Source organism: Sinohyriopsis cumingii, chromosome 5 (assembly GCF_028554795.1).
Source record: "Sinohyriopsis cumingii isolate HCF-2022 chromosome 5, ASM2855479v2, whole genome shotgun sequence".
In the NCBI taxonomy this organism is placed as follows: domain Eukaryota; kingdom Metazoa; phylum Mollusca; class Bivalvia; order Unionida; family Unionidae; genus Sinohyriopsis; species Sinohyriopsis cumingii.
In genome coordinates, this window is record NC_142965.1 from 8,551,787 (window position 1) to 8,565,813 (window position 14,027).

The 14,027-nt window shown below is 36.9% G+C and overlaps 1 long non-coding RNA gene across 1 annotated transcript in view; it reads right to left on the reverse strand.

Moving 5' to 3' along the window:
- Positions 1 to 11,342: 11,342 nt before the first annotated feature.
- Positions 11,343 to 14,027, reverse strand: part of LOC149798601 (uncharacterized) — a 31,755-nt gene continuing 29,070 nt past the window's right edge. Inside the window, exon 10 of the long non-coding RNA XR_016420832.1 lies at positions 11,343 to 11,569. This is a non-coding gene — a long non-coding RNA (uncharacterized LOC149798601). The remainder of the gene's footprint in view (positions 11,570 to 14,027) is intronic.

A 14,027-nucleotide genomic window follows, 5' to 3' on the forward strand; every position in this document is an offset into this window, starting at 1 on the left:
TTTCATGATATTTGTGCTTGTTGCCTGTCTTCGTCTACGTTTTTGTGTTCATTATGTATTAGCTGTTCAGTTCGTATGTGTTTCTTCATCTCCTTGTTTTGAAAACGAGAACGATTAGACTTTTTCTCAGCTGTCTTGATCCACTGCTACAACTTCCATTTGAACAAACCGCCATCACGTGATACTCGCCAGTCAAACCGTTCATGCTATGATGGACCCTCATTAATTGCTTTAAATGACCACCCCTTGGCTCTCCACACTACATTGTGATCTAGACTAAACGAACTGGGACTACATTCATCAATACCTAAATGTAAACAGAAGCGAAAAAAGAAACGTTGTTTCAAAGCTGGCCGGCGTAGAACAGGAATAAGAATTTCAGTTATCTCCCTTATGCCCTTTCTGGCTCGACAATTTAAAAATTCGACCGTTAATTTAGATAACCTAATTCAAATCCCTATTAATTCGTCAACCTTCGTGTCAACTATCCAAGAGATACCTCTGCGTATTGCATTATTCAATGCCCAGTCAGTAGGACCACCGGAAAAGCGCACAGAAATAGTTAATTTTATCAACGACCAGAAACATGGCTAAATACGTCAGGCGATGAACCCAAGTGTGCGGATCTAACACCCACTGGTTACTTCATCAAGTCGTTCCCCCGTAACTCTCGCAGAGGTAGAATTGCTGTCATCACAAAGAACTCATGATCAAACTTCTTAACCACACCACAACATTCAATTTCGACCACACATCGTTTGAACTAGTCCAAACCACATTCACACTGGAGCAAAGGTCAGTCCATTTTTGTTCTGCCTATACCGCCCTACTCCTAGTAGAAAAAACAAGCTGACTGAATCTCTTTTTGAACCAGTTCCGAATCTCCTTGAGTATGGAAATTCGATAAGTGGCGACCTGATTATTCTTGGAGATTTCAACTTTCACTTTGACTGTCCCGGAAACCCAAACGCTTCAAAACTCATAGATTCCATTAATGTTTTCAACCTCAAACAGTCAGTTCACCAACCCACCCATAAACATGGTCACATTTTAGATGGATTCTTCATAGACCTGATGATAACATTCTACGGTCCTCCCTGGTATCCCATGACCTTGCATCAGATCACCTCTGCATTATATGCCATCTTGACGTATCAGTCCCTAACCTTCCATCTTTATCTGCTACAAAGGGAAACCTCTGTATGATAAATAGAACCAAACTAATGCATGACATACAAGAAAACGTAACAACTTGCTTACCTCCTACAGCAGAACAACTCGATAACTGCCTGCGTTCATTGCTCAACAAACATGCCCCAGCTACCAAGTGCAGAGTATCATTTCAAAAGTGTTCTCCATGGTATAGCAATGTTAGGGACCAGCTTCGCACTGCTAAAAGAGACCGCCGTAAAGCTAAAAGGCTTTGGCTTTCCACCAGACTCACTATTCATAAGCAAATCTATGAAGCCGCTAAGAAGAATGCTACAAATATAGTCCATGCAGCGAAATCACCCCACTACACTACTAAGATCATGGAAAGTTCTAGCTGCAAAGAGCTCTTCGAGATTACTAACAAACTAATGTCAAGGAACAAATCTACACCACTTCCAACTACCTTCTCTCCAGTCGTCCTTCCGGACATGTTTGCAAATTTCTTCCGTGACAAAGTACAAACCATTAGAGATAAGCTTGACACCACAATTTCAGTTGATTCGTCGTCACCATACAGTTGGGATACAGAATTTGAGCGGCAACCATTAGTAGCATTTGAACCTGTCTCTATGGATTTCGTACGTACAATCGTGATGAAGAGTGCACCAAAGTCATGTGAACTTGATCCAATTCCAACATCACTGCTGCTTGAGTGCTTAGCTCCAGTATTGCCTTCACTAACTGATGTTTTTAATACCTCTCTCTCATCCGGGGAATTTCCATCATTTTTCAAAACTGCCATTGTAAAGCCTCTGCTGAAGAAACCAACACTAAACCATAAACGATTTAAAGAACAACCGCCCAGTTTCTAATCTCCCATTCATATCAAAAATCTTAGAAAAGGTTGTTCTATCCCAGCTTGTATCTCATCTGAATTCAAGCAGTCTTTTTAGCAATGTACAATCTGCATATCGCCCTTGCCACAGTACTGAAACTACTCTTCTAAAAGTAGTTAATGACATTTTTTCTGCGTTGGATAGCGGAAAGATTACAGTCCTCACCCTCCTTGATTTGTCTGCAGCATTTGACACAATAGACCATGATATATTACTTCACCGTCTTCAGCATGTATTTGGCATTCATAATACAGCCTTACTGTGGTTCAAGTCCTACTTGGTCAACAGGACACAAATTGTGTCTGCTAATGGAATACACTCCAGCCCAGTTGATCTATGTTGTGGTGTTCCACAGGGGTCTCTTCTTGGACCTGTTCTCTTCATTCTATACACTCAGTCACTCTCAATTGTCATAGATCATCATCCAGTCTCTCACCAATTGTACGCTGATGACACCCAAATATACAAATCTAGCCACCCAACTGAAGTTGATACTACCATCCAAGGTGTAGAGAGGTGCATTTCGGATGTGAAATCATGGATGACATGTAACAAGCTGCAGATCAATGATGATAAAACTGAGGCCATTCTGATTACAACACAAAGACTTTCTCATTCACATCCTTTACCTCAGACAATAAATATCAGCAACACCAACATTAAATTCACACAATCAGTACGAAACCTAGGTGTTACTCAGGAAGTACTCTCACATTGCACCAGCATGTCATGAACATATGCAAGGCTGCATATCTTGAGCTGAGACGCATCAGCTCCATTCGCAAATATCTTTCAGTTGATGCCACTAAAACACTTGTGTGTTCATTAGTACTTTCAAGCCTGGACTATTGTAACTCAATTCTGTCTGGTTCATCTCAATATCTACTCCAAAAACTTCAAAAAGTTCAAAATACAGCTGCTCGGATCATACACAGAGTACCACGATCAGAGCACACCTCCCCGCTGTTCTGTACCCTACACTGGCTATCCGTTCGATCCAGAATCAAGCACACAATTTGTTCTCTGTGCTACGTTTCACTGACGGACTCTAGTCCAACATACCTATCCGACCTCACCCATGTGTAGACACCAGCAAGATACTTACGCTCCTCTTCTGACAATCGTATACTCATTATTCCTACTATGAAAACAAAGTCATATGGACAGCGTTCTTTTGCATACCAGGGCCCAGCAACGTGGAATGAATTGCCCACTGAACTTAGACACAAAGACACGGTGATCACATTCAAGAGTGCTCTCAAAACTCACTTATTTCGACTGCAAGAACAAACTTAAAGACCTAATAATGTTTCCTACCTTAAACATTTTCAGCATGTTTTTTTCTCCGTGTTCTAATTTCATGGTGTTTGTTTTTGTAATATCATTATATTTTTATCTTATAGGTGTTGTCTGATGTTGTAAAGCGCTTAGAGCTTCGAAAGATTAGGCGCTATACAAAGTCCTCATTATTATTATTATTATTATTATTGTATGAGATTATGTATTAATATCACACACGTCAACCTTCTGCATTGCATCATTCCATCTTCTGACCATTCATTTGACGACATGTTATAATCACCATAACTATACAAATGCATAACATCTTGCAACAGTGAACGTTACAAGGAAGATGCTAGCTCAATTCAATTTGGAATAAAGTAAGTAAAGCCATCTGTAGTCATAATTGGATATTACTGTAATAACCCATCATGACCTGGATAATGATAACTACGCCGGATGAGGTATGTTGGAAATTCTAAGCAACGATGACACATCCACTGATCCCCGATTCACCTTTAAGCTACGCATCTCAACAGAGAAAAAAAAGAAAATCCTCATTTAATTTTCTTGCGATCGCAGTACAACTACGTTTGCCAAATGGCATACTTGTATTTATTTATTTATTTATTTATTTATTTATTTATTTATTATTTATTTATTTATTTATTAAATCCAGTTAATAGCTTGATTCGGGCAGATGAATTGTTTGGTTAAAGTATAGATATAGATAGCATGATATAAAACACGCCTTGGAGGCAAAGGATTGAGTGACGTTCTCCCTCTGTCTGTTTCCTCTTTCGTCCGTCCTTCTTTGTAAATATACATCCTAAAACATTGGCTGGAAATTCGACAAACATTTTTAGTAAGTTGTCACCATGGAAAATATAAATATGAGTGGTAAAGTTATTTTGCTTTCTCTCGATAGAATCTGGAGGAAGTTGTTGGAGAAAGATGTTAAAATGTTATTGTTTCAGATAAGAAAATATTTAACAAAAGGTTTAGGGATTTGCTATAGCGAGCTAATAAAGCACTGCCTACTTATGCACCTAGCCTCCTTGAATCTAATTGCATGTCTGTTCTTTTAATTGTTATTTTTTAGGCATTTCATATAAAGCGCAATTAAAAGAAAAATCTTGTTTTAGTTAGCTGATATTTTTGACGAGTCTGTATACCATCTGCAGTATAGTAACCGTCTAATTTCCTCTTTTTTCTTTCTTATAAAAGCACTTTGTTCAAAATATTGCCCATGTATGGAACGTTTAAGTGTGAAATATTAAGCATATGTATTTTCCTCGCTGAAACGGACGAGACAGAGGTATGCTTAATCACACTTTTTGGGAAAGTGCTGAATTTGAATAATTCTTAAATAAAATTTTTGAAACAACTGACTTGCTAATATAAAACGTTTTGCAAACCATAAATAAAAATCATAACAAGGTCCTAATTCCCGTATGATATTGTACCGGTGATTAAGAAGAAAGCTTCTTATTTCTATTTTATATTACATATATAAGCCGGGTTTCCTATTAACGAAAAATTAATACAACGAGTGGTATATCGTTGATACAGTGTACATACTATACATATATTTATTTATATCACATACAAATACATATATTTGCCATTTGAACGGAGTTAGATTGACGACAGGCAACTGTGTATTGACTGGGTGAATGCACGCACATCCCTGCCGGGTGTGTCCGCTACAAAATGTAGTTCTTGGAATTAAGTGGCTATTCACAGTCACCTTTGCATATTGATAAGTTGATTGTTTTCATTTTTGAGTTTCTATTTCTATTCACATTGATTAAATCAATATAAGTTACACTTATGATGTATATATGAAAGATGGATTTAATGAAGAAGGTAGATTACTAGGCCTTCAGACACATTGATTCTTGAATATTGAATTCTCATCAATGCACAAGGAAATTAGCGTGGAATAGAATCTAAGCGAAACGACGACCCAACAAGAGGTAATTAAAATATTTTGATGTATTTAAAGTTGATCTAAGTCATTATTCTGCTTTAATTAACATTACAACCGACCATAAATTTGTTCTCTCTCTCTCTCTCTCTCTCTCTCTCTCTCTCTCTCTCTCTCGGTCTCTCTGAATTTTTTTTTATCCAGCCCAATTTCTTTTTCTCTCTCACTCAAGATTTCAGCATATTTTGTCCATTGTGCATGAGACGGGAGGTAAAAACGGAAAAAAGGGATTGAGATTAAATTGTGTACCATGTTAAATTATTTGATTCGGTTCGATCGTTGAATATTTTTCCAGGCTCTTTTCCATTCTGCCGTGTCGTTCTAGCCGCCATACGTTCGTCCCACCACGATGAAACGAGCTAAACACATCTTGTCTCGATGGTTGTTAATTTGGACGAGGCTACTTTTGATTCTGCGAAGGTTCTCCACCAATAACACTTTTTTTGCGTTATGCGGTCACTTTGGGAAAAGAAACGTGGGATATGTAATGTGTCGCTTTTTCATCGATGATGTGAAACTTGTCGTTGGACTGCTCAACGTGTTGAATCTTGACGATGACTTTTGGAAGGTGTCAATTATGATGACCTGCTAACCTCTATCCAAACGGGGGACTTCAGACTGTCGTGATAAATGGAAAGCGTCAAGCGATCGTCTTGGTTGGTTCGACATTGCCGTTTCAGTGTGGCTAACAAAGAATCACACAAATCGGTGATGATCACCTCTGTTTTCTCTGGCGGTACGTCTGACCTGAAATCTTTTAATTTCACCGTATACGTGTAGGCCGTGGTTGTAAATTTCCTAGAGGACCGTTTATCCGTCTCTCGAATGTGATAGTAGTTTTGAGGTGTTACTGGTGGTGGACCTTGGCTTGACGTAGACCCTCTGGGTCTGAAATCTCGCTCACTCATGTCATCTTCAAAATCGCTGTCATGGATTTGAACCAAGACTTCGGCTACTGTGCGAGGCGATAGGTCACGTTCCTGCCTCTTACTCCACGAAATGGTGTGATGTTTTCATCTTGATTGCAAAATTATCAAATGACTACATTTTAAACGCCATGATCCCCTATATAAATGTAAGGTCAGTGTCTTCCCTATATAAAGGGTCAGTGTCTTCCCTTCCAGTATTCATTTTACGCTCAATCCTACCAGAAAGATGGAAGAGCCAACACATATTTGTTAGAAGAAAGGGCATTGGTCTTCTGAATGTCCACAACGTCAAAGTAAGACAAGCTTAAAAAGAGACAAAGGTCAAGATAGCTGTTATCATTGTCAAGAGAAAGGACATTGGTCTTCAGACTGCCCTAAGAAAAAGAGAACCGACCAAAGAAACAACCGGAAAAACCTTGCAAAAAGGAGGAAGAACCCAGACCCACCCAGAAAGAGAAGAAAAGAAGACGAGAAGAAACTGAAGAAGAAGAGGAGAAGGGAAAACCTGTGACAGCGAAGAAATTAAAATAAAGGAGAGAGTGAAAGGAAAAGAAGAAGCGAATGAACTTTCTTAAAGTGATGTGTTGTGAAATTTGTTTTTAATGTGTACCAGAGAATATACCAGAAAGAGAAACGAAAGTGTCTCTTGGTTTTGATTTTATAATCATAAGTACCTACACTCATGCACTCACACACGTACGTCATGGGGAAAAAGGGATTTGAGTTTTACTTGATTTTGGCAAACATTGAGTATTCTCTTTTTGAGAGAGGTGTGTGGCCTGAAAATGACCGTTGGGTGTATTTTTTTTTATAAAAATAAACAAACTCGGGAACAGAAGGTAATGCGTTTTAACAGCCTTATCCCTTTGCCACGGCCAAGGCCTACTTCTGGACCTGCTACTGTCGACGATTTAGTAGAAATCACTGGTGTTGGTATCTCTGTCGTAGTGGACTGTTGACAGGGTTGAAGTGTTTGGCTCGGGAAGGTCTTTTTTATTTGTCGTATTAAACTGATACATTTGTTTTAGACTCCTTAATTCTGACAGAATGTCTAACAGTATCGTCACCATTTGACGTTCACTGTTCTCCTTCTCTTCTAGACCTTATTTCTTCTCTGCTTCTTCTTCTTCCTGTCGTTTTCTTCTTGCCTCTTCTCACTGTTGCTGTTGAATGGAAAAGGCTTGTTCTGCTTTTTTCTGCTCTTGCAAAATTTAGCCAATTCTTCTTTCTGACTGTGTTCAAAATCATCGACGTACGGTAAGGAAGGAGAAAGCGGAGAAGGTACTAGTACCGGAACAAATTCTTGTGAAGAGAGAAAATCCGTTAAATCCAATCTGGAAGTAAGAATTTGTTTGCTTCAGTGGCCGCTGCTATGCCATCCACGGCCGGTGCACCGCAATTCATTGACTTCGCAGTTTTCGTCATGTTCTAACAATGTCACTGCGCACAGACGCTAGCGCATCTATGTGACGTCACAGGCAGCTCTGTTCGGATTGGAAGACAGACTCCGGATTGTAACTGAATTTTGTAACGGGTATTGGGATTAGTGAAAGAAATCAATCAGTTTCGATCCGCTCTTCCACTATAAATAACTGCAGTTTACCTCATTCCATTCACCTGTTCTCGTCACAAGATGTGGACTAACGTAGAATCGTCTACCCTCATATCGTCGATGCTGTTAGACCCGGGCTGTATCATGTGTGTCAAATCATCATGGGCTATTACCAATTTTACAGAGACAGCTCTTTGGAAACGAAGAATCTATGTGGAGAGGCAAGGATGTCTGAAGAGAGTTTTAATCTACGGTCCAGATGTCTAACGAAGTTTGAGAAAGAGAAGAAGACCTGTGCGATGTTTCCTATGTTAACTCAGTGGTGTTAACAAAAAAATGCCATTTTCAGGGCAACTCACCTATCTCGACAAGATGCCTATTCTCTCTTGCCTAAAAAAATATTATTTTGGTTGTATAGTATAATTTGTATGTCTATGTCTCTAACCATGTCTCTATAACTATGTCTCTATTATATTTGTCCCTAGAGTAGCGCATATTCAGGTCAGGCCCTTGGAACACTGTTCCGACCAATTAAGATCAGCCCTTGCAAAATTGTTACCATTGTTTCCCCAGTAGCCAGTACCGTGACATTTCCTCTCTCCAATTCCCCTTGTGTATAGACAGTCCCAATCCCATGTCGTTATGTTCAATTTTCGTTGCCGCTATACAGTCCCACCCATGCTAAATCACCTTTGTCGCCATAGGGCGAACACCAAAATTTAATATTAAGGTGTCAGTGTTGCTATATCGTCCCCATATACTACTAATAATAGATGAGCCTGTTATTGATAATTTGTCAAATCATGGATTTTAATCTCCTTTGCAATGAGCAGCTTCAGTATAAAACTGGATTAATGAATACAGAGAAATTATTAAAGATGTGTTTAAAGTAGACGAAAAGCAATATAAGTTATTTAACTCTCATTAAAAATTTGAAGAAGAGACGAATAATACAAGAGTTAACAGTGAATGGCATCTGGGGCTGCCCTACATCTTGAGCTGTAAGCCGAGCAGTTTTCATTACAAAACTCACAATTTTCACCCGTCTTAGCTACTTAATTCTCATCCACGTTTTTCTTCTTTTTTTCGTGCTCTATTTTTTGAAAATTTTTAAACACACTTTATAAGCTCTTATGTTTTACATTCTTTACCACAATGATGTTCGTACCAAATAATGCCACATGTTTTCATCGCCATGGTAACACAACTATACCCTCATCATTAGAGGCATTGTTTAATCTAGCCTTTTAATACTAAATATGTTGTTGCAATCGTATCAGGAAGTTCTCATCAGGGTCATATCCTTGCTCAGTATTATTTTCACCATCGATTTACTTACCTGCGTTCTCGATGATGGCGAATTTTAAAGTTAAAACAGATTATTTATTTTTAAAAATTCGATTAACGTTTGATGTGGTGTTTTGCTTTGTTCTATTTCAAGTTTATCATGAGGTAATCGCAGTACACATAACCAGTAATTTTCGTATCAGAAGATAGAGGTGAAATATATACCCAGTCGGCGATAGAGTCCTTCTTGCTTAGCAGACTCGCCCGCACTGCTACCCAGTTATTTACTCCCCCCACCCTTAAAACAGAAACGCTCCAGATTTCATAAAGCAAAATAAATAGAAGATTATATAGTGATATTCCCAGATCCCATACACAGAAACATGCATGATAATAAAAAGAGAACTTACAACTGAGAAAAAAATATTTTCATACAGAATAGAGAGAGAGAATTTTAAATTCGTTCCCTACTGAGGTTCAGACATGGTACCCCTATTACCTGCACCCATTGCCTATCATGTACCCAATACCCTCTCTATAAATAGAAAATCTTCAAAAAGGATATTTCATTTGCTTAAATATACCGGGTAAAGTTGGAGTTCTTGGGTATTACCAACATAATGTCACCTTCACTTTTCGGGATGGCAAACTGTATAACAATATCCTCGCACCATCAAAGATAATAATACAACCCTCGTTAACGAACTATCTTTTTACAATTTCAGACAAGCCATCTTTCTTTACAGACAATTAAGAAAAATAGCAAGAAATGCAGTAAGTATATTACTTCCCTTTAACATAAGTCTATAATACACTTTATTACTTTGCACGTACTCTTTGTCTCAGCTTGCGGGGCCCCGAGTGGCCAAGTGGTCTAAAACGCTCTCCGTTACGGATCACTGCCATCTCACCTCTGTCTGAGTGGGTTCTAGTCTAAGATTCGGCTAATGTGGGTATGTGAGAAAGCTTGCCAGTATCTTCTCGTGGGTCGGTGGTTCTTTTTGGGGTTTTCCCGGGTTCTTCCTCCACCATTAATACTAGCCACCATGCTGAAAAATGGCGTTAAACCCTACAACAACAACAAAAATAAATTGTCTCAGCTTGCGTTGTATAAATGAATGTTTATGAATGGCTGGAAATAAAAATGAACTGTATTTCAATAAACCATTCATTGTTCTCAAGACTTATTTTCGTTGTAAAAGATGGTAAATTTGGAACAAAAATGAAAACACTTTTTCTCACACGAAAGTGCAAGCCATCGACTTTGACTGAATGAAGTGCGTGATCTAGAATCAAATTTATTGCGTAGAAAAGATATTTATAATTTTATTTACAGTGAAATTGTGCTTGTAATTTTTGGCCCCCAAATCAACCAACTTTACTTTAATCGAAGTGGAAGCCATAAACAAAGTTTGGTTAATGTTGCTGGTCCACTATTAAACTTCGTGTGCAGAAATAGTTGACTTTGTTCAGTTACAGTCATCCCGATGTTTGACTTTTTGACTCTAAAAATCGACAGGCCCCATTCACACGCCATCAATGTTTGGACCAGAGACATGATCAAGAACTAACGTTATTGTCAGGAAACCATTTTTCTTCTTTCAGTCATATTGAATTTGACCGTTGACCTTTAAACCACCATATCGATTGGTTTATTTGCACCCAGGTACAAGCCATCAGCATAGATCATGTAAGATATGCGATCTAAATCAAATGTTATTGTATGAAAACCATTAATCTCTTTTTAGTCAGACTGACTCTGACCTTTGACCAGTTAACTCCTAACTCGAGCAGTTTGTTTCTTATCCAAATGCAAGCAATCCACAACGTATGAATTTGAATAGTTTGGGACTCACTATGGTATTTTCCCTTTTTTTTTTAATTGCACATACGAAAATGTTAAAATTTAATTTAATTTTTACTTCATTGCCTTAAAAGTGCATATTTTCCTCGCTGATCCCAAGAAACATGTAGAGTTCGAATCCTCATATAATCACTTTACATCCTAGCAGTTTTCAACAATATACACCTAGCCAATCAGCAGTGTTTATTCTCTGATCATTGAATCAAGTATCAGAAGGACAAAATTATTTATAGCTTGAAATAAAATAAGCAGAGCAAACGATGACTTAGCACAGGGAAGCAAATATACAACACAATATGATATATTATCAAACTAATTAAAACGTCAACGCGAAAAGTAGACAGTATTCAAAAGATTCGTCATGTCGAACTATATTTTAATAAATCTCTTTCTGTAAATCATTGTTCAGGTTTAATATTGATTGTGAATTGAGATAACATTTAGAAAAATTGAGCAAAACAAAAATTAAAGCAAAAGAAGTTATTTTCTGGAAACGCATTCTCTTTCGAACTTCTTGCTAACTGAGGAAACCGCTTGCATCGTCTTCAAGTTAACAGTCAACATCTAAATGTCAGAACCTTGACGATGTTTAACCAATAAGAGGACCAATAACAGAACCTACAAAACAAAATAAACATGAACTAGCATTATCTACCACATCATCGAAATGTTGGAACTGTATTAAATCAACAATAGTTTTCTAACGTCGTGCATAGCACACTCAGCCGTTGTACTTTGCAGTGTTCTCATTTTATAAAATCTTCAAACATTGATTTGTAAAAATTTAATTACATATTCCCTTATGTCTAGAATGCTTCATTCACGTGCTTTCAGACTTTTACAAATTAAGAACTGTAGGTTTCACAAGTTTACAAATCAAATGACATGTCCGTTGTGCTACATCTCATAAGCCTCCTGTAAATTATTTTCTCTGACCATGCGCGCCCGCATGATTTTTTGCGGGGGTGGGGTGGGTGGGGGAGACAGTCAGTCATGGCCGGGAGAGTTAGTATAGGAAACAGTCTGAAACTAAAGATAATCTTTACTGAGCGTTTTGAACAGAATCTTGTGGCATATTTTCAGCTTCATTTGTATGATTAAACTTGTCGGAATATATATATATATATATATATATATATATATATATATATATATATATATATATATATATATATATATATATATATATATATATATATATATATTTGCAATATGATTTCCATGGGGGGCACGTGACCCCCATTGACCTATGCTGCGGGCGCCCATGCCTCTGATCCATTTGTTCCCTCATTCTAAATTAGAAAACAAGTTCACGTTTGTTTTTGGCTTTGCACTGTTAAGACCGCTTTGGTTATTATATATTTTCCATTTTATAATGCTTTGAATCTTTTTTTATTATTTCACTCTCAACAGCTGTGAGAAAAACAATTTAATTCCCAGAAACATCTATCCTATAAAACGTATTACCCATTTTAACATGAGACAGAAAAATTACGACATTGTTACGTAAAATTGATTCCAAAAATAGCAAGCTGTTTATATTTTACTATCGAGTTAGACTGTCCATTGGCTTTCAGTCTCTCACTTTTGTACAAAGTGCTCTTGATGCATTACATGAACAACTACCTATTAATTGTGTTATCTGTATTTAAGTTGTATTGTGTACTTGACCTTTGTCCATTATTGAGGGTATGAGCCTGAGTCTACCTTACTAGTATACTATTTTAAAGATGTTTTCTTGTATTGAAGTTGCGAACTTTGGGGTTTCCCTTAAAACATTTTCTAACTGATTTGTGTCATATTTTTTACTAATCTTTCAGTAGAAGACATGATATTGTTTACCAGTTTGATATTTTCTGGAAGCATACTTGTTTGCACATTTGATTTGAAAATAGTCCACATCATGGGGACTTTTGTTGTTTGATAAGTCAGGTGACAGTCTGTATATAAGGGACTTGGTGGGCAATCAATTATTCCTGTCTTTAACTTTAGTTCTGTTCAGCTATAATTTGAGAGGATTCATTTATTTAAATTAATTCATGGAATTAAAAAGTAATCGTTGACTGTTAGGACTACAACACTGTTTTGAGATTATTATGAATTCATTCAAAGACAATTCGAGAATACATCAAAGTGATTCATCAGGACTGTTGGTCAATTAAATTATTCATGACTACATCAGCACATTCAAGACTGGGATTCATTCGGAACACTTTACGTTTGAACCTGTATAGAACGTTTACGATTATTTGGGACTTAATTGGTAAGGCTGTAAGTTTCTTTTCAATTTTTACTTTGTTCAGGATTAAATGTTTTATTGAATTATTTTAAACTTGTTGGTTTACTTATTTTTGCTGCTTGATTTAAGGCAATGGAGTCGTAAAAATTGTTGCAGCTTAAATCAACAGTTCTTCATTATACGGAAAATATGTTCATTATTTTTCCTCTTAATTATTAAAGGGACTCTGATGCTAAAGCATTATACAATACATGCAAATTAAGATAATCTGTTTCAATGCTAAATTTCAGATCCTGTCTGTAATTTCCTTTATTCCTTAATAAGTATTTAGAACCGTCATGATTTCAAATTCCCTTTAGTGTTTCAGCAGTGAGTTTCTTTGATTTAGATTTTATTAAAGGGTAGTGATGGTTTATTGTTTCTCTTAACGAATAATTAGCAGTATTTCTCACTCCGTGCACAATCGCACCACGACTTTTCTAAGCCTTTATAGAACGTATTAAATTCATTTACTATTTTTTCTTATAATCGCTAAATAATTTTAGGAAATCACTTTTTAGTGTCGATTCTTTTGATTCTTTTCTTTCCTAGCTGGTTCACAACTGAAACTTAATTTATTTAGTCTGAATTTGTTGATTAAATTTTTGACAATCGAGTAAACTTCCCATGATATTGAGTAATATCGTAGGATTTACTTCCTTAATTAGCAAAAATATGAATGCAGCTATCAATAACTTTGTGTTTATCAATTACGTTGTAAAATTCAAAAAATGTATGAAACGTTACTAGAGCGTGAAATATACGTTACAGAGACCTCAGCTGTAAAACAAAAGCCTA